General features: G+C 41.6%; 2 long non-coding RNA genes across 3 annotated transcripts in view; both read left to right on the top strand.

Annotated features, from left to right (window-relative positions):
• Window positions 1-1,300: 1,300 nt before the first annotated feature.
• Window positions 1,301-22,669, top strand: part of LOC137449691 (uncharacterized) — a 121,464-nt gene continuing 100,095 nt past the window's right edge. Inside the window, exon 1 of the long non-coding RNA XR_010989454.1 lies at window positions 1,301-1,558. This is a non-coding gene — a long non-coding RNA (uncharacterized lncRNA). The remainder of the gene's footprint in view (window positions 1,559-22,669) is intronic.
• The window catches only part of LOC137449689 (uncharacterized), a 32,663-nt gene continuing 15,512 nt past the window's right edge, over window positions 5,519-22,669 (top strand). Inside the window, exons 1-4 of one of the 2 annotated variants that reach the window (XR_010989451.1) lie at window positions 5,519-5,585; window positions 6,103-6,253; window positions 7,177-7,244; window positions 20,077-20,676. This is a non-coding gene — a long non-coding RNA (uncharacterized lncRNA). Of the gene's footprint in view, window positions 5,586-6,102; window positions 6,254-7,176; window positions 7,245-20,076; window positions 20,677-22,669 lie in introns of those variants that run through there. The other variant, XR_010989452.1, reaches the window with a different exon arrangement.

Below are 22,669 nucleotides of genomic sequence, written 5' to 3' on the forward strand. Positions count from 1 at the left end.
AGTTTAGGATGCTGTTGTACTAGGTACTACAAACACAGTGTAATGGTACTACAAACACAGTGTAATGGTACTACAAACACAGTGTAATAGAAGATATTTCTCTGTCCTGAAGGACAGACTTAGTAAGAAAGTGTAAAAAAGACTATTATTTCAATATATGAGAGGAAATAGAAGGTATGGAGGTAGATCTCCAAAGCCATCTTTTCTTTCTCTTCATAGTCAGCTTGCAGACTGCTCTGCAGGTGCTTTGAGGTCCTTCAAATGCAGTCTATGGAAGAGGGTCAGTGAAAATCATCACACTGTGAGTTTCAAAGGGAGAGCACAAGCCAAGAAAGTCTTACAGTGTGAGCCACCTGATAGCAATCTTAGAAGACATATTTTGGAATGATAGGTACCAGCAAGGGCATATAATTATTGTGTAATAATTTCCCATTTGTCATACGGGGTTACATGCTTTCATAAGGAGTGGAGTTGCTTTTTACACAGCAACCACATAGCCTGGGGCACCTGATCCTGAGTGAAATTGCTGCACAGTAGAATACAGTGATCTCTGGATAGACAAATATTCCATTTCTGTTACCATGTGATGATCTTTTTTTACTGTCTATGTATCATAGATCTCAGAAGGCTCATGGAGATGCTCATTTTTCTCTTTCACCCTGCAAGTGAAGTCAAACCGCTATGGGAAAATTTGTGTGTACTACAGGTGGACTTTTCAGCACTCTGTGGACTGCAACACGTGGAAGATTGTGATTGAAAGACAGAAGTTACAAGGGAGAAATATGAAGCATAGTTGTGAAAGAACATGGAAACTAACACCAGAGATGTTTGGGAGTAATTATTCAAGTAAATATTTCCATGAAGAACCTTTCTGTTTGAGACATGATACTTTTCTCCTTTTTGTTTGACCTGGGAGAGACAACAGTGGTTGCAGATGGTCCAGACCTGCACGGGTGACTGAACAGTATAAAGTTCTTCTCTAAGAAACAAATTGAAATAAATGCCATGTCTCTCTGATGCCAGTGGGCTAGAAAAGTGACTTTCCAGACTACGTGTCATCTCAAAACATGTTTAATATAGCCCTTTTGTAAAAGGTTATTTCCATTAAGAGCTTTATGCTGCTATCAGACTTGGGTGAATCTGAACAACATGCATCCAAAAAGTTCACACAAGCCTTGTTTACCTCAGAAGTCAGGACAAGCCAAAAATCTGTAAACAGTGTGTGAAGCTGTTTCCAGCTATCTTGGAAGACTTGATCCAATTCAAGAACGAGGATTAGGGATGGCATTTGTGCAGAAGGGTTTGTCCAAATCAGTTGCTCACATGGGCAGCTGATTCAGCCTTAGGACATCATTCTTCATAGTGAGAACTTCTGAATAGCTCCTGGTGCCAAAACAAGACCTGTGATCTCCTTGCAGTATTTCTAATCCATGCAGAAGCCTCCACTGCTGTTACTGCTTTCCTGAACCCCTCTGCCTCACCAATGCAGTTGTCGTTTCTCCACTTTGTGACACTACAACTTTCTCTTTGAGGCCAGGATATCGAAATTCTGCATGAGGTAAGACTCTCACATTTCTAAGTACTGTTCCAGACTTTTTTATGATTTCTACCCTTCTTGACAGAGAAGAGAACTTGAAAATGTTACTCAAATAAATCCTAAAGCTTCACCTATAAATAACAAGATAAAATGTTCTTAAATGTTCTTGGAGCTGATGGAGTTGTTGTTTTAAGTTGACAGTGTTGAACACTGAGTTTCTGGTGTTATGGACTTGTTGACTGAAATTCTCGGAAGCTATAGCTGCAGCTAACAAAGTTGAAATCAGCAGAAATGCTTCAACTTACACCCACTGGTATATACCAACTGGTTTACTGGTGTCACCCCCTGGCATATCTTCTGTTGTGCCTCCAATGACTCAAGCATGAAGAACAAATAAATTATGAAACAAATTCACTCCTCAGCTTTGAAAGAGTGGAGTAAATACTGGACACACCATCACTTTGAGGTCTATCTGGTCTGAAATCCTGACTTTATTGAGCTCTGTGGTAAAACTCTGACTTCAATGGATTTTGCTCTTAGAGTCTTACTGTCTCTGCTCCTGAATTGCTCAACATGGCCCTGCAGGACACATCTTTACAAATGCTGTCCTACCACAGCAATGTTTGCCTTGTCTGTTTACATAGTGATTTATTTTCAAAAGGCTACAGCTCTTCTATATTTGTGTGTAGGCTCTCAGTTGGGCCTTGAATTGGTGCTGCAATGGTTAGCAGTGTTTTTTTCCAAGATCCTTTCTAACATAAAAGGTATATGCAAAATAGGATATTTGCTCATTTTTTAATATAAAAGACAAATGCAAAACTTTTATGACATTGAGTAACTGTCACTGGAACTTAATTTGGATAAATATCCTAAGGTGATGCTTTCATCTGAACTGGAGGTGAGTCTGGACTTATTAGAAGCAGCACCACATTTTTGAGAGGTTCATATTTGCATCCATGAGCCTATCTGTGATCTTTAATCTTTTGAGTCTGCAAATTTCATCTGGAGATTTTCCAGTAAAGTGATATTACACCTCCCACTCTAAGTTTTACAGGAAAAGTCTTGCTCCTGAGACTCTGGAGAGAAGGTCTATCCAAATCTCACAGAACCTGTGTTGGATCTTACTCTGAAGGCAGATAAAAGTGTTGAAAGCTCAGTTAGATATGTCTGCACACACTTCCATCATACTTTTGATTAGAATGAGATATAACCTGAGAGTTTGGCCTGTCATGGTGTGTGGTTTCTAGTCTAGCAAGTCACACCTTTCTGCAATGTAGACCTATATCCCTACATGGGTAACACCGTTGCAGCTCGACAATGCTGAGTTCCCCGCTGGGCACAAGCTAATGAAGGTGAATCAGAGCTTCAGGACGACTTGAAATGTGCTAACAAACCTTTCCAGGCAATGGGCTACCTTCTTTGCAAATGGCTTCTATTTCTGGCTGTGTGCTGAGTGTTCTGGCTGTGTGCTGAATGTATTTTCATCTGGCACTGTGCACGCTGCTCTGGGATTTCCTTCTCGTGCTGCAGCTTACCTGAGCTTCCAGGAAAGGTGTCTAGTAGATAGAAAATAGACTCTGCAATAACAACAACAAATGCAACTTAGTTTGTATGCTACTCAGCTAAAGGTATCGTTGATGCACAAGACCCGTAGTAAAAACAATTATCTGCACAATGAGAGAAAAGCAGTGCGAGAAGCAACATGTCACCTCTCACATCATGAAGCAGAACACAGTTATTAGCAGTGTAAACAACTGCTGCTCCATTTTTTTTTTTTGCTGTGTATTTGTGTATCTATTTCTGCGTACTTCCTGCTATGCTTAACTATTCCTGTGTGCCTGTCACAGCAAGGAACTGGCATCTAGTGCTAGTTGTCTCAGACATGTAATAAAGATTACAAGTGAAAATAAACAAATTCCTCAAACTTTGCCAGGCCAAAGTCTGAAATTTGTGCAGTTCATTCTGTGATGAAAGTTGTGCTTTGTATCAAATTAATCTGTCACAGCCACCTATCCCTAAAGAAGTCAAGATAGTTTACCAAGATACACTTCTCTTTCATTATCTTGAAACACATAGCATTTAAATATATAAAGGCCTAATGTCACCTCATTAAATGAAAGGATGCTTATTTCCACAATCACTGTTCTGTGCAAATTGGATGAAAATAATGCCAGTAGCTCAGCCTTCATCAGACAGGAAGACTCTGCAGACTCATACAGAAGTTTGGCAATACTTAAGATCTGGTAGAGAACAAAAAGTAGACAGAATTAAACTGCAGAAGGAGGAGGTCTTGGTAGTCCTTGTGAGGATAATCTGGAAAAATCTGTCTGTCCATAAAATGTACTGCATTGTAAAAATGTCTTGTAGTCTCTCTGTCCTGGAAAAGAAAAACAATTTCTGAGAAACACAAATGTGATGATTCCAAGACAAGGGAAGTACACCAGTGATGATTACATTTATTGCTGTTGGTTTTTTTTTCTCCTCAAATCTCAGGCATTAGGAAGTTGGCCATAATCTTTTCATTTAATGGTTCAAAATGATTATTCTCTCCTCATTAGCTGATGGCACACTGCAAATTGCTTGAGCCCATTTGTACAGGGTAAAGGGATTTGGGGTCTTCTCTCATCAATCATTTTGGAACATAGAAGTCACAGCTGCCTTGGAGCCAGTTGCAGTAAAGGAGGAGCCCACAGATAATGAAGACATCTGCTGCCCTGGATCAAATAATTGGTCTCCAGCCCCCTGACTAACACCCCATCCTTCAGAGAGCTGAGCTCTCCCTCCTACATCATGCACATCACTAATTGTGGAATGGTTTGTGTGTGTGTGTCTCCTCCTTCTCCATATTAACAAACATTTGCTGAAACATTGCTGAATCTCCAAGAGCAGAACAAGCTTCTTGCTTCCTAGACCTGCTGGCTGGGTTTACCTACTCTAGACATAAGTTAATATCTATAATTTCTACATTAAAAGCATCATTCAAAACAGATATACATTCTTGGAAGTAGAGGAAGCCATAAAATGTCTGTTACATTATAGCAAATTCCCTTGTATCTGGGATGTAATATCATAAATGAAGGATCAGGAAAAAAATCCAAATCACAACACACCCAAATAAAATGTTGTCAAATTCAAGAAGGCAGCTTGAGAAATCAGAAAACATCCTAATGGGAGTAAAAGCTGAGAACATCTCAACATTTTGCATAAGGATGAGCGTTCCTGTGTCCATTTTTTCCCAGTCAGTTCCTTTATGTTTAAGGATTGTGCCACTTTATGTTTACTTTCCAGGAATATTTTAACAACTGATTTTTTCAGTGGCAGAGATGTTCTTGAAAGCTATAGTCAATGTTGTATAGAGGCATATCTGAGGAAACCAAATTTAAACTTTGTACTTGTGCCAAGAGGTTATTGCACACATGTTCAAACAGGTGAAAAGCAGAGTTTCGTCTGATTTCTCTGACCAACCCAATTCTTAGCCATGAAGCTCCAGTGTCTCAGCAAACTGCTGCAGATTTCCTGGGATTACATTTTCTGCCAGGTCAGACTCTGGAAATTCCTTGGTGTGTGTATTTTCCAAGGCATAATTACAGACTATTAGCTGTGCTTGCTATATGCCCCTGCACACAGACATGCGTAACTCTATTATGCAAATGCTGGCCGTAACACAAATCACAGTGCTTTGCTTCGTGCACATTTGCATTTCCTGGTAGCTTCAAAAATGGAGTCCAACTTAGAAATCAGCTTCCAATCAACAGTCTTGCCATGGACTTACCCATTGCTTTCAATTTCATCAGAAATTTGAGAGGAGTTCACATGATTCTCCAGATGCTGGTGGCTGGCCCCAGCACTGATTGGAACTCCTCCTTTGCTTTCATTATCTGATGGGTGACAAGTCTGAACGGCTCACCGTGTGTGACTAAATCCACCAGTGGAGCCCACAAAACCCAGCCTCTTGGAAGTGAAAGCTTCCTTTGGCCCCAGTTCAAACTTTCCTGTCAGGACATTTCAAACACTCCCATCACAGGAGTTACTGCTCATATGGGAGCAGGTATGTTAACATATTCTTGGAAAATCACCAAGCAATGGAGCACAGGACTCGGCAGAAGTATTGATGGATTTGTGTTCGGGTTTTTTGAAAACAGGCTATCAGTGGATATTGAGCACATTTTATGCCTTCCACACTTCATCTGTTTATACATGGAAGGTTGCAGTATGATTTGATCACATATATAATCCAGGGAGCAGTTATCTGAAAAGTGGGCTTTTCAATTCGCTATGTAAATGTTTAATGGGATTTGAAGCCTAAACGTTGAAGGTAGTCAAATTTGAGCACAAAATGATGGACATCTTTTTAACAGTGATGGTAATTCAGCCATCACTGAATTATTTCCTAAAATTATTGTGAGTTGTCCATCATTAGGAAGATTTTAATTAAAATAGGAGATATGATCCAGCTTATTAAACCAATAAGCCTGTGTTGGGAACACTGCTGCAGGTACATAGGCTGCTTCAAACACATTGCAGAAAAGCTGATGTAGCAGTAGGTCTGGATTTCTTCTACCTAGGGGAAGACTCCTGGAAACTTTGAAGTGATTTGCAAATAATAGTAAAGGAGACTTAAAACAATTGTGAGCAGCTGTACTTCAATGACTAAACCCCAAGCAGGAATTAGTCCAGAGAAGGCCTGTGGTATGCGTGGGATCTCTTCAGGTGATGGTAGGTAGAATCTTGCGTCCTTAAAATCTAAAATTCACCAATTTTTCAAAGCATGAATCCTAGATTTCTGTTGCACTATTTTCTTCTGTTTTCCTCCTGCTTTTGACCATAACATGTCAGTTCTGCTGAGGAACAGGAATACATATAACTTGTGAAATGAAGAAGCTGGAGGTGTTTGACAGCTTGTGAGGCTGGGAACCTACCGAGGAATGATTTACTATATTTAGGTACATATTTTTTGTTTCTCCATGAGTGACTGCATAACATGTCTCTACCTGCTAATAACATGATGTTCTTCAATTCTTGTAGTCCTAAAATAATCTATAATGATCTTTTGGTGCTTTAAACCTTGTTTTCTCATCATGTGGTTAACCCTCTCTTTCTGCATTATAAAGCTGGCACCCTTTGTTTGAAAGAGTCCTGTTTGAATGAGATGAAATGTTATTATTGCATGGGTAGAGTACTAAATGATAATAGGACAGTATAGTCTGTATCAAGATGTGTAATTTACTGAAAGATGATTACTTTAATAAACTCAAAGAGTAAATTAAGCCATTAGAAAGTGGAGCCATCCCATCTATGTAGCACCTCTAAAACAGGTGCTGCATGAACACAGAACAAAGAGGCCCATCCCTGCCCTTGAAAAATTTTATTGTTTCAAGGAAATAGGTTAAAAGCAAAGGCCAAAACAGCTTTTTTCTCATTCATTCAACTCTTTTGAATGTACCAGAAGTCAGACAGAATCATAGACCAATGCACAAAATACTTGAGGGACCAGTTTCCCTCAGGAACCATCACTGTCAGTCAGGACTATCTACTTCCAGCTAGTTGACATCAAAAAATAATGTAGAATAGATGACTGAAATGACTGTAAAATACCAAAATTACTATCTAAGGTTGTTTAAAATGTTTTTGATTCAAAGGATGCTGTTTCTATGTGAAGACTACTGAAGTCCTCCTTGCAGCCTGATTCGGGCTTATGACAAATGAGGTAAATATGTTGCAACCAAGTATTTATATATATTTGAGATTTTTAGCAATATTACCCCACTTTCTCAGATGGAGTGACAGGAGGAAGAGGCTCAGGAATATCTAGGTTCACCTCCTCACTCCCCAGAGAGTTTCAGGCAGTAAGTGGGCTGAGTGAGGGACTAAAAAGAAAGCCTTGGAAGATCTGGATCCTCCTTGGATTTCCTCCTTGGATTGCCCCAGGTGATCAGGTTCCAGTGAGGTTTGGGAAGATGCATCCAATCCTGCAGGAGATGAATCAGCAGCTGTTTCATCGGGCTGCCACCTGCAAAACTTGCAGTGCTGGAGGTTTGACATTAAAAGTGAAATAAACTGATTTTCCCCTTGTAGAAGTTCAGAGAGCTCTTCAGGTTCCCATGGTAAACATATGCCACACTGACATCAGTGCCAGAAGAGAGATGTCATGTATAATTTTAGCAGATAATTCAGAGCCCATTGCAAAACATAGGCATTTATAACAGTGGCTGCCAGGAGAGGGAAGAAAACATGTATCATCATGCTCTTTCCTCAGAAAGGGGAATTTGCCCAAGCACTGCAACGAGGATGAATCTGGCCATCTGCCCTTGCTGTGGGGAGAACAAGCCTGATGGCTGCAGCATGCTATAATAACACCTTGGGGTTGTTTCTTCATGGTCTAGGCAGCAAGAGAGAGCTACCAGCCACTTCCACCTTCCAGCTTTCTCACACCCTATGAGGCTGTGCCCTCTTCAGAGCCCTCGGGGCCATGGATAGGGCTACACAGGGTAGTTTCTGTATCTAAATAAAAAGAAAAATTGAAATCATATATGTGGATTTGTTCCAGCTGAATAAAAAAACCAAAAAAATTTAGAGAAAATGGAAACCTTTGAGCTTTTTGGTTCAAAAGATATGAAAATTAGAAAACTGGGGGGTGGAGGGTGGGCAAAGGGTGAAATTAAGAACCTGAAATAAAATATAAGTAAAATATTAGTAAAATAAAGTAAAATTATGTTTCAGGTAGAAAAAGCCATCGTAGCTGTACAACAGCCCCCCTCCCACTGACACATAGTTATTTGATTTTATTAAGCTGTTGCACAGGCAAATATGTTCAGGGTTAGTATAAGACAATTGTGCAAAATATTTAAGTTCAGCTTTTGAGGTAATAGGTCCTCAGTCTGCACAGTTCTGCATGCAACTAACTGTTCTTTAGCACAGTTAGCTGAGAGGACATACAGCCAGATAAGAATCCTGCTCCTAAATTATTGTATGCATTTTTTAGTGATCACCCAGCTCCTAACAAAATGACTGTGCTCCTTATGGTCTATGTCAAATCCTGTTGAATAATGTTACTTATCCTGATACGTATCAGTCGCAATTAGTGTCTGCAGCAGGTAGGTGTTACTATGTCACTTGGAACAATAACAAAGCAAACAAAATCCTCTTCCTCTTGAGTGAAGATTGCATCTTCTTGGTATGGGAAGTGAGTCTAACCTATGCTTCAGAACATTTATCTTTTCCACTAGGGAGGTATCGTAGGCACAGTCTGATGCATTCAGAAAGTCGGTTTCAAATCTTTGAGATCTTTCTGTGTTTGCTGCTGATATTAAACAGAGTAGACCAATATGTATTGCTAGAAACTTGCTTTTCAGATGAAAATACTATAGTGGAGCAATTAACAGATGTTGAAGGTGAGAGGATGACCTTCTAATTACCAGACTGAGACCAAAATTACAAGCCACTGGAAAAAACACCTGTATTGTTGCATGCATTCTACAGTCCATTTTATACAGTTTGGAGGAATACCACAGCTATGTATTGCACCATCTGTTGAAATGTGACATGTAGCAGGCTTCATGCAAGAAAATGAATTTGAGACACCTCTGATGTCTGGGTCAGGTAACCCAATACTGGCTGTTTGACTTTTGCAGTCCCTTTGCAACTCATGCAGCCTTCCTCGCCAACTCCTAAGCTATGTGTTCTGTCTTCTCCTCCCTGTTTCCACTTGTATATTCAATTACTGATGCCCAATATCTCAGTGACCCCCCTCAAAAGTAGCTGTATTGGGCTTTATCATGTGTAAACTGACTGCTTCTGACTGTTGTCTCTGAATTCTGAGATTCCTCGAGATTCCCAGGGTCCTCTAGGAAGCCATGGTGGACCAAGTAATCTCCTCTATAAATTAGAGTTAGCCCTTGCAGGCCAGTGGAAGCCCTCTTGAAAATTAGGATGTGTATTTAGCTGCCAAAGAAGCAGTGCAGGTACCCAGTTGATTTTAAAAAAAAATTACTACCTCTTGCTCCTACTGAAACTCCACTCCTGAACTTTGAATATGTGTCAATGTTTTCCCTCATATATGCAAGCCAAAAAGTATTTTTTTGTTGTTGTTACCCCTAAGAATTTTGTTCATCTCAAATCTACACAAAGGCTTAGGGAGAAGACTCCTCTCTGCCAAAAAAGTTTTGATTCAGTATCTATGAAAGAGTTAACAAGGCCACTTTCCCTGTGCTGTTCATTAGGCCTAGTATCTGTCACAGACGTATACTGTGAAAACCGCTGCTTAAAATCCCTCCAGAATTCCTCTGCACTGCCCACAAGCTCTGTTGCATATGCAACAATCACACTGCTTAGTACACAAGAGTCATTCAGACTGTGGTTTTAAGCTCTCCATCCTCACTGGGAGCACTGCATGTGGGGCAGCCTCTAGAATTGTGTTCTGAGGTAATCTCTGTTACTGTGGAATTTTCACCCTTTTCCTTCTGAACTAACATATTGCATTGGACTCTCTCATCAGCTCTCAGCACTGCAAGGTTGTTTCACAGGCACAAAGAATTACTGAAATTCAGCATGTGGAATTTATTCTGAAGATCTATCTGTAGGTTAAGAAGTACCAGTGCACAGCTGAACTGGAGACTCTTTAGGACAGAGTCTCTTTCTCTTCAGAGATAATCTCTTAATTGATTGCACAGCATTTGCACACTGAAACTCCTACTGGAAGTAGCTCCAGCACTAATCCCATGTCTATAGCCTTTCTTGGGAATGAGTTCTCTGTTATTAAACTCTTTTGCTTTCTAAAATAAGGGGTGATTGCTTTCAGCCTGCATGTCTGGAGTGGGAAGTGGGCTATGTTAATTCCAGGGGAGTTGCTCAGGAATGTGTTTGTAGTCACAAGCCAGAAATGTGCCACTAGCATTCCATAATTAAATGGTAGAGACGATGGACTGCTAGTGTCCTGATCCATGGGACTGTTTAATTTACCAGCATAGACATAGGCTTTTTATCTCTTAACAACTAGGAGTTAGTCTAAATGCTAAGAGATAAGCCACTGGTACCCCTGCCTGCCTTGAAATATGTTTTATTCCATGAATAGTAAACCAGGTTTCTCAATCAACAAGATTATCTCAGACTCACAGTCCAGACCTACTCATGGGTTTTAGTGACAGACTGTCTAGGAGAAAATATACAGATGAGCCACAATATTATGATGTAAACCCAGATTTTTCTTGTTCCAATAGCACACTTCATCCACATTTGGAAGTGCCAACTAGGCCACCGTGGACAGGAGATGCAAGAAGTCAGTGTATGGCTTCTTTTGAAGGCTGGTGGCTAAACCATGCCTCAAAGGCTTGAAACTCCTTAGGCTGATTGGGACCTGGGACCCTCTGTTAGCAGGAATGTACTTTAACTATTAGGCTGCTGTGCAAAAGTCAATGGAGTCCCTCTTCAAACTATTTTGTTTTGTTCTGGTTTTGGTTTTGATTTTGGTTTTGGTTTTAAAGAGCACTGCTGTCAAAAGAGGCCTTAATACTCAAAAGCCTTCACTGTGTGGCCTGGGTTAAGGTCACAGAAGGATGAAACGTTTGTCTGCTTCCTCCTTTCCTCACTAGAACCATTTTCTACCCAGGACCTCAAGAGCTCCTGGATTAGCACTTAGGAGCTCTAAATTGCCCTCAGGAGGCATCTGATCTTGTTCTTGCTTGTATTAGGAAGTCTGGGTGCCTAAATTATTCTACTAGGGCTAACTACCTACTTCTTAGACATCCAAAGAGATGTCAGGTACCTGAAGATGGATATTGTAACTTGGGTCCCACTCTAGACTCCAACTTCTACCTATAAAGGTTTTTGTTATACTTACGTTAGAGCAGCAGTGGTTTATAGTGGCAGACTCTGCTCCGAAGGATTTATTCTGTCCTGGATTTGGGTGCACATGAGAGAACAAGGCTGTGCACAAACCCTGGTCCACTTATAAAGCATGCAGGTTTCCATGAAACTTCTCACACACCAGAAAATCTGCAGAGAACCAGCTAGCAAACTAACCGATCCATTAGACAGTCACTGGGGCCTGCAAATTAAATGCAAAGACATTCCTAAAAATCAGGACCATAAATGTTTCAGGCTAATTTATTCTGTAAAGCTGGATTAATAAAGAAGTGGCTCCTCTGTTAAAACATCATCTGCCAGGGAGCAGCCCACAAAGAATTACAGCAGGCGATTTTTATCTCTTTCCCACTCGTTCTCATTCAACCAAAAACAAGAATTCGTGCAGGAAAGTGCTGACACATCCTTAATCAAAGGTGTGTGAATTGCTCACATCAGTGTAATTTTATTATTCTGTTGCTGGGATACTTTAATAATAATAATAAGGGTGATGATGATGCAAAATCTTATTAAGTCATTGAGGGATAATGCTTTGTTTTTCTACCTTTATTTTTTAATGTATTAAGGAAGCCTGTTAACTCCACAAGAACAGACAGTATACATATTTTCTATAAATGGGCAGGGAAATTCATAACGAAATATATTCCTGCGGTTGGTACAGTAAACACCCTGTGGTTCCAGAAAGGATCCAAGTGCTATGAGCATCTTGAAAAACATCAAACAGAGACTTAGAAAGAAGGGAGTGTGTTACATGAACATCACTGACTGTTGGGGATACGGCGAGAGATTGAAATCTAGCCTGCCCTTTGGAACTGGGTTTGGGAAGGTACTTTCACATGCTGCTCTCTGGCAGGGCTCAATTTTGGCAATTATTTGTTTAAACAAACAAACCCAGAAATATACCACCATTCAGGAATGGGACATCATGTAATTTTGGCTCCAAATGTATTGCCCAAAGCAGTTTTGGATCAGTTGACTCCTAAGGTGTCTCTTTTCCCCTGTTTCTGTTGTGATAAAGCAGGAGTGCTCCTGCCCATGTCCTGTACAAGATTATCATGTTTAATCTGTTTGTTCACTTACAATGGCTTCTGTCTGGATATACAAAAGTTGTCTGAGAATGGTTTTATCTCACTGACAACCAGCCTCATAATTACTTCCTAAGACTGGCACCTGAAGGCTGCGTTTTTCACCCTGTAACAATTCAAGCATTAAAAACACCGAAGTCCCAAATGCAATAATCACAATGAGATATTGCTGATGCTATCCCTAATCTTTAGATACTCTCTTTACATTAACTAGTGGTGGATTAGTGAACATTAATGAGCAAACTACAAAACCATGAATGTCATGTTTAAGTGATTGTTACAGAATCAGGAATTGCACCTTTAATGTTTTGTGATCGCAGAGACAGGGAGTCAGAGGGAGAAGCTCTATAGAACTATACCACCTCTTATGAGGAAGCAATGTGAATCAGGACAGAGGAAGAAGTAAAGATGGCTGGATATCAAATGCTACAAGGAGGACAAGCATATTGGAAGAAATAATCCTAATGGCAAATATAAGTATCTTGTCACTGAAATGGAAACTCTTTAGAGACACAGAAGATTGTTAGAGAGGTTTAAATGATACTTAATTCTCTATCTGCAAGACAAGGTTTGATGAAAAGGTAGTCAGTCAAAACTGAAGCTTTTTTTTCTCACAGGATCAGGCCTGAGCATTCTTGTTAGGTTTAATTGTTTTGTGTTAATTCAAGTGGGGGAAATTGCACTGGAAAAAAATGAAGGATGTAGAATTGAAAAGAAAACAACCTGGAACTTGAAAAAAAAAGTTTTAGTATTTAACTGACAAAAGAAAGTTTAATTGTAGAACATATTGGGACTTTGATCCAATAGTGAAGAGTTGTTTGGGAAGAATCTTCAGTGGATGTCTTCACGAGAGGCTGGGCCATATCGAACTCAAAATAAAACTTTGACAGAGACTAATAAAAGACTCAGAAATAACCCAATAAAGCTGTTTTGAATTTGCCAGTGGGATGAAATCTGAGCCCACAATGACTTTTACAGTGACCAGATTGTGATTTGATAGCCAAGACCTGATAGAGAAGGCTAAACATCTCTAAAGAGCTCACGGGCAGGAAAGCATGTGAAATTCAGCTCAGAGGAGATCAGCCTCTGGCATTCCTTGTGGGTTTCACTGTAGTAGAAAACACCAGGGCTGTCTATCTACCTAAGGCAGTCCATTTATTAACTGCACACTAGGCGCTAGCACATGATCTGTGGTGTTGCTGAAAAGACTGGCATTAAACAGGAGGCGTAGTGGTGAAAAGTAAGTGTTTATCTTTATTGCAGAATACATTAGCATTTCTTGTGTAGGAAAAATAATAAACTGTAAATTGCAGCACTTTATTTTAACAGTGGTGTGAAAACAAGTACCAGGTTAGAAGTATGTCAAGCTCCTAGCTTCCTGAAGAAGGTGTTTTGTTGAAAGAAGGGAGGAATAAAATCCCTCCGGGCATACCTAAAGGCATATTTCAGGGGATGGAGAAGCTCTCCACAGGGATATAGGTTTCAGGGAGTTTACCATAAAGGATGCAATTAGATAGGTAGGTAGGTATGTAGGTAGGTACACTGAACAAGCAATCGATCGATCCCTTAGGTGGCAGAGGGAGTAAAACCACATAAATGGTAGAAATGAAAGCTAACATCCCCTCCTTGTGTACCAGTGTATATAAGATGGGAACATTTTCTACTACCAGCAAAGCGAGATGTGGTTTTTTGGTGTGATAACATATTTTTCTAGGTGGATATTCCAGTAGACAGAGCTTGAAGCAAAGATCACATATTTAGACTTTTGAGAGAAAACATGTCTTTGGGACACTGTTTGCATACTGAAATGCTTTACCAGAAACCAGGACATGATTTTATCTGTATATGGAGATGACATTTTGGCTGGGGGTAGAGAAGGGGAAGTTCACAGACAAAGACCCTAGGCAAGGGAGAAATTCTGAGCTAGAGTAAGCTATCAGAAACATGTATTCTGTAACAGGAATAACATACTTGAGAGAAATCAAGTAGTAGGATATAATCTTGAGCACAAGCCCTATGAAGAGAGGCTGAGGGAGCTGGGATTGTTTAGCCTGGAGAAGAGGAGGCTCAGGGGAGACCTCATTGCCCTCTACAACTACCTGAAAGGTGGTTGTAGCCAGGAAGGGGTTGGTCTCTTCTCCCAGGCAACCAGCCCCTGAACAAGGGGACACAGTCTCAAGCTGCACCAGGGGAAGTTTAGGCTCAAGGTGAGGAGAAAGTTCTTCATCAAGAGAGTCATTCGTCATTGGAATGGGCTGCCCGGGGAGGTGGTGGAGTCACTATCCCTGGAGGTGTTCAAGAAGAGATTGGATGTGGCACTTGGTGCCATGGTCTAGTCATGAGGTCTGTGGTTACAGGTTGGACTCGATGATCCTCAAGGTCTCTTCCAACCTTTGTGATACTGTGATAATCAGTCAGTCTACTATCAACATGGCTCTCCCAGTAAAAGAAGAGGTAGGAAGGCTGTATGGATCTTGACACATGTCTATAGATCCACAGAATCTCCTCAAACCATCAGTCTGAGACCACTTAACATATTTGCCACCGGAGAAACTGAAGAATTATGGTGTTTCCACATGTAGAACTTTGGGCTGTGATAGCTAAATAAAAACAATAAACCAAACCAGCCTCCCTTAGTTAGGTCAGCAGCAGCACACATAGTAGGTGTGTAAGTTAAAAAGTATGCTTTCCTAGAACTGGCTCTGTACCTGATATTCTCCCCCTTTCCAATCCCATGCTGGGTATAGATGTCCTGATTCTGAACTTCTCCCACTCATTTTGTTAGTGCTTCTCTCAGTTACCCCAGTGCTGCTCTACATCTAATTTTGTGAGGGATATCTCTGGGTGCAAATCCTGCAGGTTTTATTTTTGGTAGAACATCTCTGAAGTATATGGGTAAACTGCACAAGAGCCTAGGGATTAAAAAGAATGAGTTTGAAAGTGTGGCATTTTTTGGAACCTCTGAAAGAGCTTTTCACTACCTTTTTGGAGCAGGATAATCAACACTGGAGGCTATTGGCTAACAGAAATAACAGTAAGCTTCCAAAACATATATATATGAGATTGATTATGAACTTATTAGTGCTGGAGCCAGAGAGAGGCTAGAACACTGCTTTTTCTCCACCTGAAGGCATTTTTTTCTGTTTTACTTTCTTGACATTATTGTTTCTTTTTGCTCATATTTTATTCTTCCTTAGAATCATAGAATCAATAATGTTGGAAAAGACCTCAAAGATCATCAAGTCCAACCTGTCACCCAAGACCTCATGACTACTAAACCATGGCACCAAGTGCCACATCCAATCCCCTCTTGAACACCTCCAGGGACGGTGACTCCACCACCTCCCTGGGCAGCCCATTCCAATGGCTAACGACTCTCTCTGTGAAGAACTTTCTCCTCACCTCCAGCCTAAACTTCCCCTGGCGCAGCTTGAGACTGTGTCCTCTTGTTCTGATGCTGGTTGCCTGGGAGAAGAGACCAACCCCCTTCTGGCTACAACCACCCTTCAGGTAGTTGTAGAGGGCAATGAGGTCACCCCTGAGCCTCCTCTTCTCCAGGCTAAACAATCCCAGCTCCCTCAGCCTCTCTTCATAGGGCTTGTACTTGAAGCCTCTCACCAGCCTCGTTGCCCTTCTCTGGACATGTTCAAGTGTCTCAATGTCCTCCTTAAACTGAGGGGCCCAGAACTGGACACAGGACTCAAGGTGTGGCCTAACCAATGCTGAGTACAGGGGCAGAATGACTTCCCTGCTCCTGCTGGCCACACTATTCTTGATGCGTGCCAGGATGCCGTTGGCCTTCTTGGCCACCTGGGCACACTGCTGGCTCATCCTTTTGTTCTTTTCTATTCTTTGCCTCCTTTCCAAGGCATAGGCTGAGTTTTTAATACTAAAACAAAGGGATTTTTTTTACTTTTCTGAATATAGTCTCCAGAATATTTGCTGACTACTTTCTAGAACATTTTGCTGACTACAGTCAGAGTTAGGCATCACGCATGTCAGTATTATTTTAAAAGAGTCATGCCTGCTTTCAAGGGAAGTGTAGGCTGAAGTTACCGTATCTATAGTTTGGGCTGAGAGCCTATAGTAAAGTAGGCGATTAGCATACAGTAGCCAGGAAAATATGCTCAGGCATCTGAGAAATGTGTTGGAATCACATTACACCATCTAAACACACCCTAGGAGATCCTGGCAAAACTACTCCTTAAGCCACACACTGCGCACTCACAATCTGATGGTCTTTACAAGGTGTGTCTGGAACTTAGTATCTTTCCTGACCCTTTGAGTTTCCTGGTTTTATTTGGTTTTCTCCTGAACAAAGTGATTCTTAAAATTTTCTTATGATTCTTGTGAAGATTCACTGTCAAAAGCTTGCCTGCTGTTTATACTCTTTTCCCATGAACTCTGTTATATGGAAACCCCCGCATTTGTAGGTAGAAGAAATAAAGCAGTAATGTTTGCAGGGAATCCCTTAAAATTAGGCAAGTTTCATGCTTGCCTAAAATAGGATGTCCCAAGGTCTTTCTATGAACTGCACTATACTTATCAGTATCTGCTTGTCTACAGCAGCCTTATGTCTTTGGAACCCTTGCTTGCATTCTCCTGCATTTTTCTGCAGCATTTGTATAAACCTATTATTATGTATAATTATATCTTATTAATGATCAATCTGCTGTGTTAACATTTACCATTAAAGAAGGCAGGAGCTCTTAAAAATATACCTTTCATCTAGCTGAAATTAGCCTGGCATATATGTATTACGCATCAGAAAAAGCTGACTCCATGAAAGTCATCTTACGTAACTCCATCGTGCAATCTGCATGACACCTCATGACTTTACAAGTATTACCTCCAGCTGACAATGCTAGGGAGACATTTTGTTCCAGAATAAATTTCAGTTATGATGGGATTAGGCAGAGATATTTCCATGCCCTTCAATTTACCATGGTATCATAACTTGAGACACTCTGTTGACTAAACACTCCTCCTATTTACACAATCAAAATCCTGAGAGTTCATTGTGATTTATCATACATCTCCCACTTTCCCTCCCATTTCTTCTCTGCTGGAACAGGTAGTGCCTGATCCAAAGGGCGTGAAGTCATTGTTAAGATGCTGAGAATTCAGGGCCCCAGGTGAGAGGGGAAACAAATCATCCAAGATGAGTAGTGGCATGGAGGTGATGTTGTATAGGAATAAAGGACATTGAAAAAGACACAGAGCTTGGGAAAGGAAGTGTCTATACAGTCTTTCCATGCTGCAGGGAGATGCTGCAGAGTCGGTAGAGTCAGCAAGCAAAGCCTATGCCAAAACGTTACAGCCTAGCCCTAGGTGGGAGCTTTTCACTCCTCTCAGCAGTCTCTTTTCCTCTCTTCATTACATGCCTCTGAACTTCTCTCCAAATTTCCCTCTTCCTGTCCTGCCTTTTATTGATCCTACAGCCAAATTCCTTCATAGCACTTAAAAGTCTTCTCTGAAGCTTTGCTGAACCACCTGCTTTACCATGACTACCTCTGTGGTGGGCTGCTGCAGAGTCTGAAATGGCTATTTGTGAAGAAGTACTGTTTAGTGAGGGGCTGGCTTTTCTGTGCGTTGTGAGGAATGTTATGGTGCAAACAAAATGAGTAGCCTGGAAAAATGGGGATTGAGTACTCAGGAAGTACCTGTGTTGTGTGCCTTTAGACAAAGGGAGATCACTTAGCTAACTTATGTAATTTTGAACCTTATTATTCAAGAAAGACCTCTCAGCATGGTCTTCCTTGTTGCCCTACTTCATGTAAGATCTCTTATCTAAGACTTTGTACAAGGTGAGAATTTGGTGGAAGATTTGTTGCTAGTCAGTTTGTAAAATACACCAAGATACAAAGGCAGGTGAGGGGGGTGGGGGACTGGGGGTGAGACTAAGTTGAACAGTGGAGAGGGATGAGAGTCTAAGGATATTGCTCAAACTAAAAATTATTTTGGGCTACTGACTCCTATGAGGAGTATTGGTTGGAAGAAGAGGATGTTTCTGCAGTTGTGATGTCTACTTTGCAGTACCCTTGGGGAACAGAAAGATTTTAAAGCAAGATAGACAAGTGTAATGTAATGCTTACTTGTTCTGAAACCCTTTTGTCTCTAAATGCTTTGTTCTTAGTACTAGATAAAAAATAGTTTGCTTTAATGAGTTTCTGATCACTGTGTATGTCATTGATTATGATTTGCTCCAGGGAAGAACCACAGGTGCTGGCACTGAGTCAGATCCTGGGGCTAAGCATTCCTGATATCCAGGCTCCTGTGGCCTGTGACTGGGACTCAGCTTTTGAGCAACAGGAGCAACAATGGCTCAAAGCCTGATGGTTTAAGGGGTGCAGAGTGTGAAAAGAAGTGAGGAGAGGGAAAACTGTCCCCCAAACTCTCTGGACAGTGTTTTGGTTGTGGTCAGCTGGTGCTGCTAATTGTACTAAGCTTGAAAAAAGAAACATTTGCCGCTGTCCATGAGGCTGTTCATGAAAACGTTTAAAACACTGGCATTAAGTACTGTAGTTATTAATTAATTAATAATATGCATTTATATAGCACCATAAATGTCCATGGCACTTTATAGATAACAGTATTCCTAACTGTTGGGAATATTAAGTCTGAGCACTTGGAAGACAGCCAAATGATATAAGCAGATAAGGTCTACTGTTACACTTGCAATTTTGTTAGGTCTTTTTGATTTGCCGTCTAAACGGAAATCACTAAGGGCAGTGCCTGAATATCTCCTATGACTGGGACCTCTGAGTGACCGAAGTAAATGTATACAAACACCCTCGAGGCAGTGCTTTTAAAGGAGTCATGGATAATTTTGTGCTTTCCTGATTCCAAGTATTGCTGCAATCCTTGTGCACAGCAGAGCAAGTAACAGTCCTACAGAGACCACTCATCTTCAGTGATGGCTGAGTTTGAAAGAACACAGGAGTAAAAATATCAACCTGTCTCTTGTGGTGCTTTGGGCAAATACACTTATCTGTGTAATAGATCTATCCAAAGGAAAAGAAGGTCTGGTGAGAGGAAAGCTAACTCTTTAAAACCACTGGACCAGAACAACAGTTCATGCTGATTAAAACACAGGATTAGTCAGGAGGTGTAACTTTTTGCTCCTGTCTGCGTCCCCTGGCATAAAGGAATCTAAAGAAAGAGCAGGAAGAAGATGGATGCATGCATTTTTGGCAAGAAGAGCAGCTAGCTCTGGCTTAATGACCTTAGACAACCTGGGGCATAGGAGTGAAGCAGGTTTAATTAGGCAGCAGGTCTAGGGAGATATGGTCCTGTACATAGATGCTGCTTTTCTGAGTTCTTGGAGACGCTTTACGAGAGAAATACAAGTCCTTTGCCAAGCCCAAAGGCAAAAGGGCTCAGCACAAGGGTGGATACTTGCTCTCCCCACATGTGCCAAAGATTCAGAAGCTACATGGCATCTGTGCAAGTCCCATACCAGACACACACACTCAAATCACAGGGAAAGAGGTGAGCTGGTTACTCCTGCCCACCTTTTTGAATTTCTGAAGGCAGAGAACCTATTGAATACCGCATACAGCGTAGCTTAAATTGTCTTCCTCCTCCTTTCTGCAGCAAAACTGCTAAGGCTGTGTGAACTTGGTAAACTCCTGGAAAAGAATTCTATGGTGATCAGGACTTGTCTCCAAAGCAAAAGGGAAGTGGGAGACCAATGACTGCTGTAAAGAAGAGAGATTTGCTGCTTTTTCTTGGCTGGAAGGCAGACCAGCATTTCACAATCTTGTCTGGTGGCTCATGAGCTGGGTGGTGAGGTGTCTTTGTCTTGTTCCCACCTGTTTAACCCCTGTGTTATTATACTATTTTACTGTTTTCTCTAAAAGACACTGTTTTTTTACACTGCCTGTCCTTAGAATGTTTATTTTAAAGAGTTATTTTGAAAGCAAAATGAAAAAAAAAAAATTAGTTATCCTGTGCTGTTTGGTGCTTATGATTTTCAGGATGGATAGTCCTGTATACATGGAAAACTGTTCAGGAAATTTAATGAGCTTCAATGAAGGTAAAGTTACTTGAATGTTAATGAAGAATATCAGTTGGAGTGTTCCTCCAGGCTTTGCCAGGGTTAGAGGCCACTGTATCATAGGAGAGCACTTTCTCTGTTTGAAAGACCACATCTCACCCTGGTTACTAGATTGAATGGACCTTAATACAGCATGTGAGCAGCTCTGTCCTTGTTGAATTTGGAACTGGATTCCCATTTATAATATGAGCAAAACCATTGCCAAAATATACATTTTTTTTTCTCATTTAAATTTCTGCCTTGTAGAGGTCTAAAATGTTTGACTGGGTATTCTAACCTTCTGGTTTTGAGCTGACCATGAACTTCATGAACTTGTTTCTGTACATTCTGGTGGTTTAAGTAAGTAACCATTTTTTAAAAGGTCTTCTGAGGTTAGAGAAGGAATTCCAAGTTGTTTGAGGTTCTACCTCTAAAAGGCAACTTTTAAAAAATAAAAACTTCATATTTGAATTCTCTCTTCAGATTCTGCTTCAGTAAGTCTCAAAGTTAAAGGCCCAAGCCCTCACGAATGGTATTAAATATCTCTCTTGTCTAAAAAAGTGATTAGAATCATAGAATCATTTTGGTTAGAAAAGACCTCCAAGATCATCCAGTCCAACCATCAACTCCACACTTCCGTTGTCCATTAAACCATGTCCTCAAGTGCTATGGCCACACCTTTATTGAACACCGCTAGGGGTGAGGATTCCGCCTGACCACTCCTGCAGCAAAGAAATCTTTTGTAATCTCTATCCCAAACCTCCCCTGGCACAACTCTGGGCCATTTCCTTTCATTCTATCACCTGATGCTAGAGAGAAGAGACCAGCCCCACCTCATTCCAACCTCCCTTTGGGGAGCTTCAGGGAGCAATGAGGTCTCCCCCCGAGCCTCCCACTTTCCAGACCAAACAACCCCAGTTTCATAGTTTCATTCAGGGTTGGAAGGGACCACAAGGATCAGCTAGTTCCAACCCCCCTGCCATGGGCAGGGACACCCCACACTAGATCAGGCTGGTCAGAGCCTCATCCAGCCTGCTCTTAAACACCCCCAGGGACGGGGCTTCGACCACCTCCCTGGACAACCCATTCCAGGGTTTCACCACTCTCATGGTGAAGAACCTCCTCCTCACATCCAGCCTGAATCTCCCCACCTCCAGCTTCATTCCATTCCCCCTAGTCCTATCACTACCTGAGATCCTGAGAAGTCCTTCCCCAGCCTTCCTGTAGGCTCCCTTCAGATACTGGAAGGCCACAATTAGGTAATTAGGTCACCTGGGATCCTTCTCTTCTGCAGACTGAACAGCCCCAACTCCTTCAGTCTGTCCTCATAGGAGAGGTGCTCCAGCCCTCTGATCATCCTCGTGGCCCTTCTCTGGACACGTTCCAGCACCTCCAGATCCCTCTTGTAATAGGGGCTCCAGAACTGGACACAGTACTCCAGGTGGGGTCTCACCAGGGCTGAGTAGAGGGGGAGGATCACCTCCCTCGACCTGCTAACCACACTTCTCCTGATGCAGCCCAGGATCTGCCAGCCCTGCCCTCTAGACCCTTCACCAGTTTTGCTGCCTTTCTCTGGACACACTCAAACAACTCAATATCCTTGGATATTGAGGGGCCCAAAACTGAACCAAATATTCAAGGTGCAGCCTTGAATTGTGCTTTATTTTATGAAGTGTTGATGGGTTTGTTCTTTTTGCATGAAGGCAAAGCAAACCAGGAACTGCAGTTGTGCATCATGGAAGACTTGTGGAAATGTAAGTTATTTTAAAATCCCCTCCTTTCACCACCATCTCCCCTTTCCCACCATATCTGCTCCTTTTCTACCCTATTTGCCCCCTTCCCCCCCCCCCCACATCAAATAACAGAGCACCTGGGCTCAGTTGGAGTCTCCTCCCAACCCACATGTGGCCACTTTGCCCTCCTTGCCCACTCCCCTATTTAATCCCCCCCAGGAAAGGCAGCAGCCCTAAGCTGAGCCCATCTGGGCTGAGGATCCTCCTCTCATCACTGGTGAGTCCCTATGGTGCACACTGGGTGATGGTGGTGGTGACAACAAAGGCCGGGGGGCCTGGTGGCCCCCCGGTTGTTAGGAACATGTTTGATAACTACTCCGATATTGTCCACAGGTGCTGGCTGAGCCTACTTACTGGG

This window comes from Melanerpes formicivorus, unplaced genomic scaffold (assembly GCF_026170545.1).
Source record: "Melanerpes formicivorus ecotype bairdi unplaced genomic scaffold, bMelFor1.0.p_v2 SCAF_32, whole genome shotgun sequence".
Taxonomy (NCBI): Eukaryota; Metazoa; Chordata; class Aves; order Piciformes; family Picidae; genus Melanerpes; species Melanerpes formicivorus.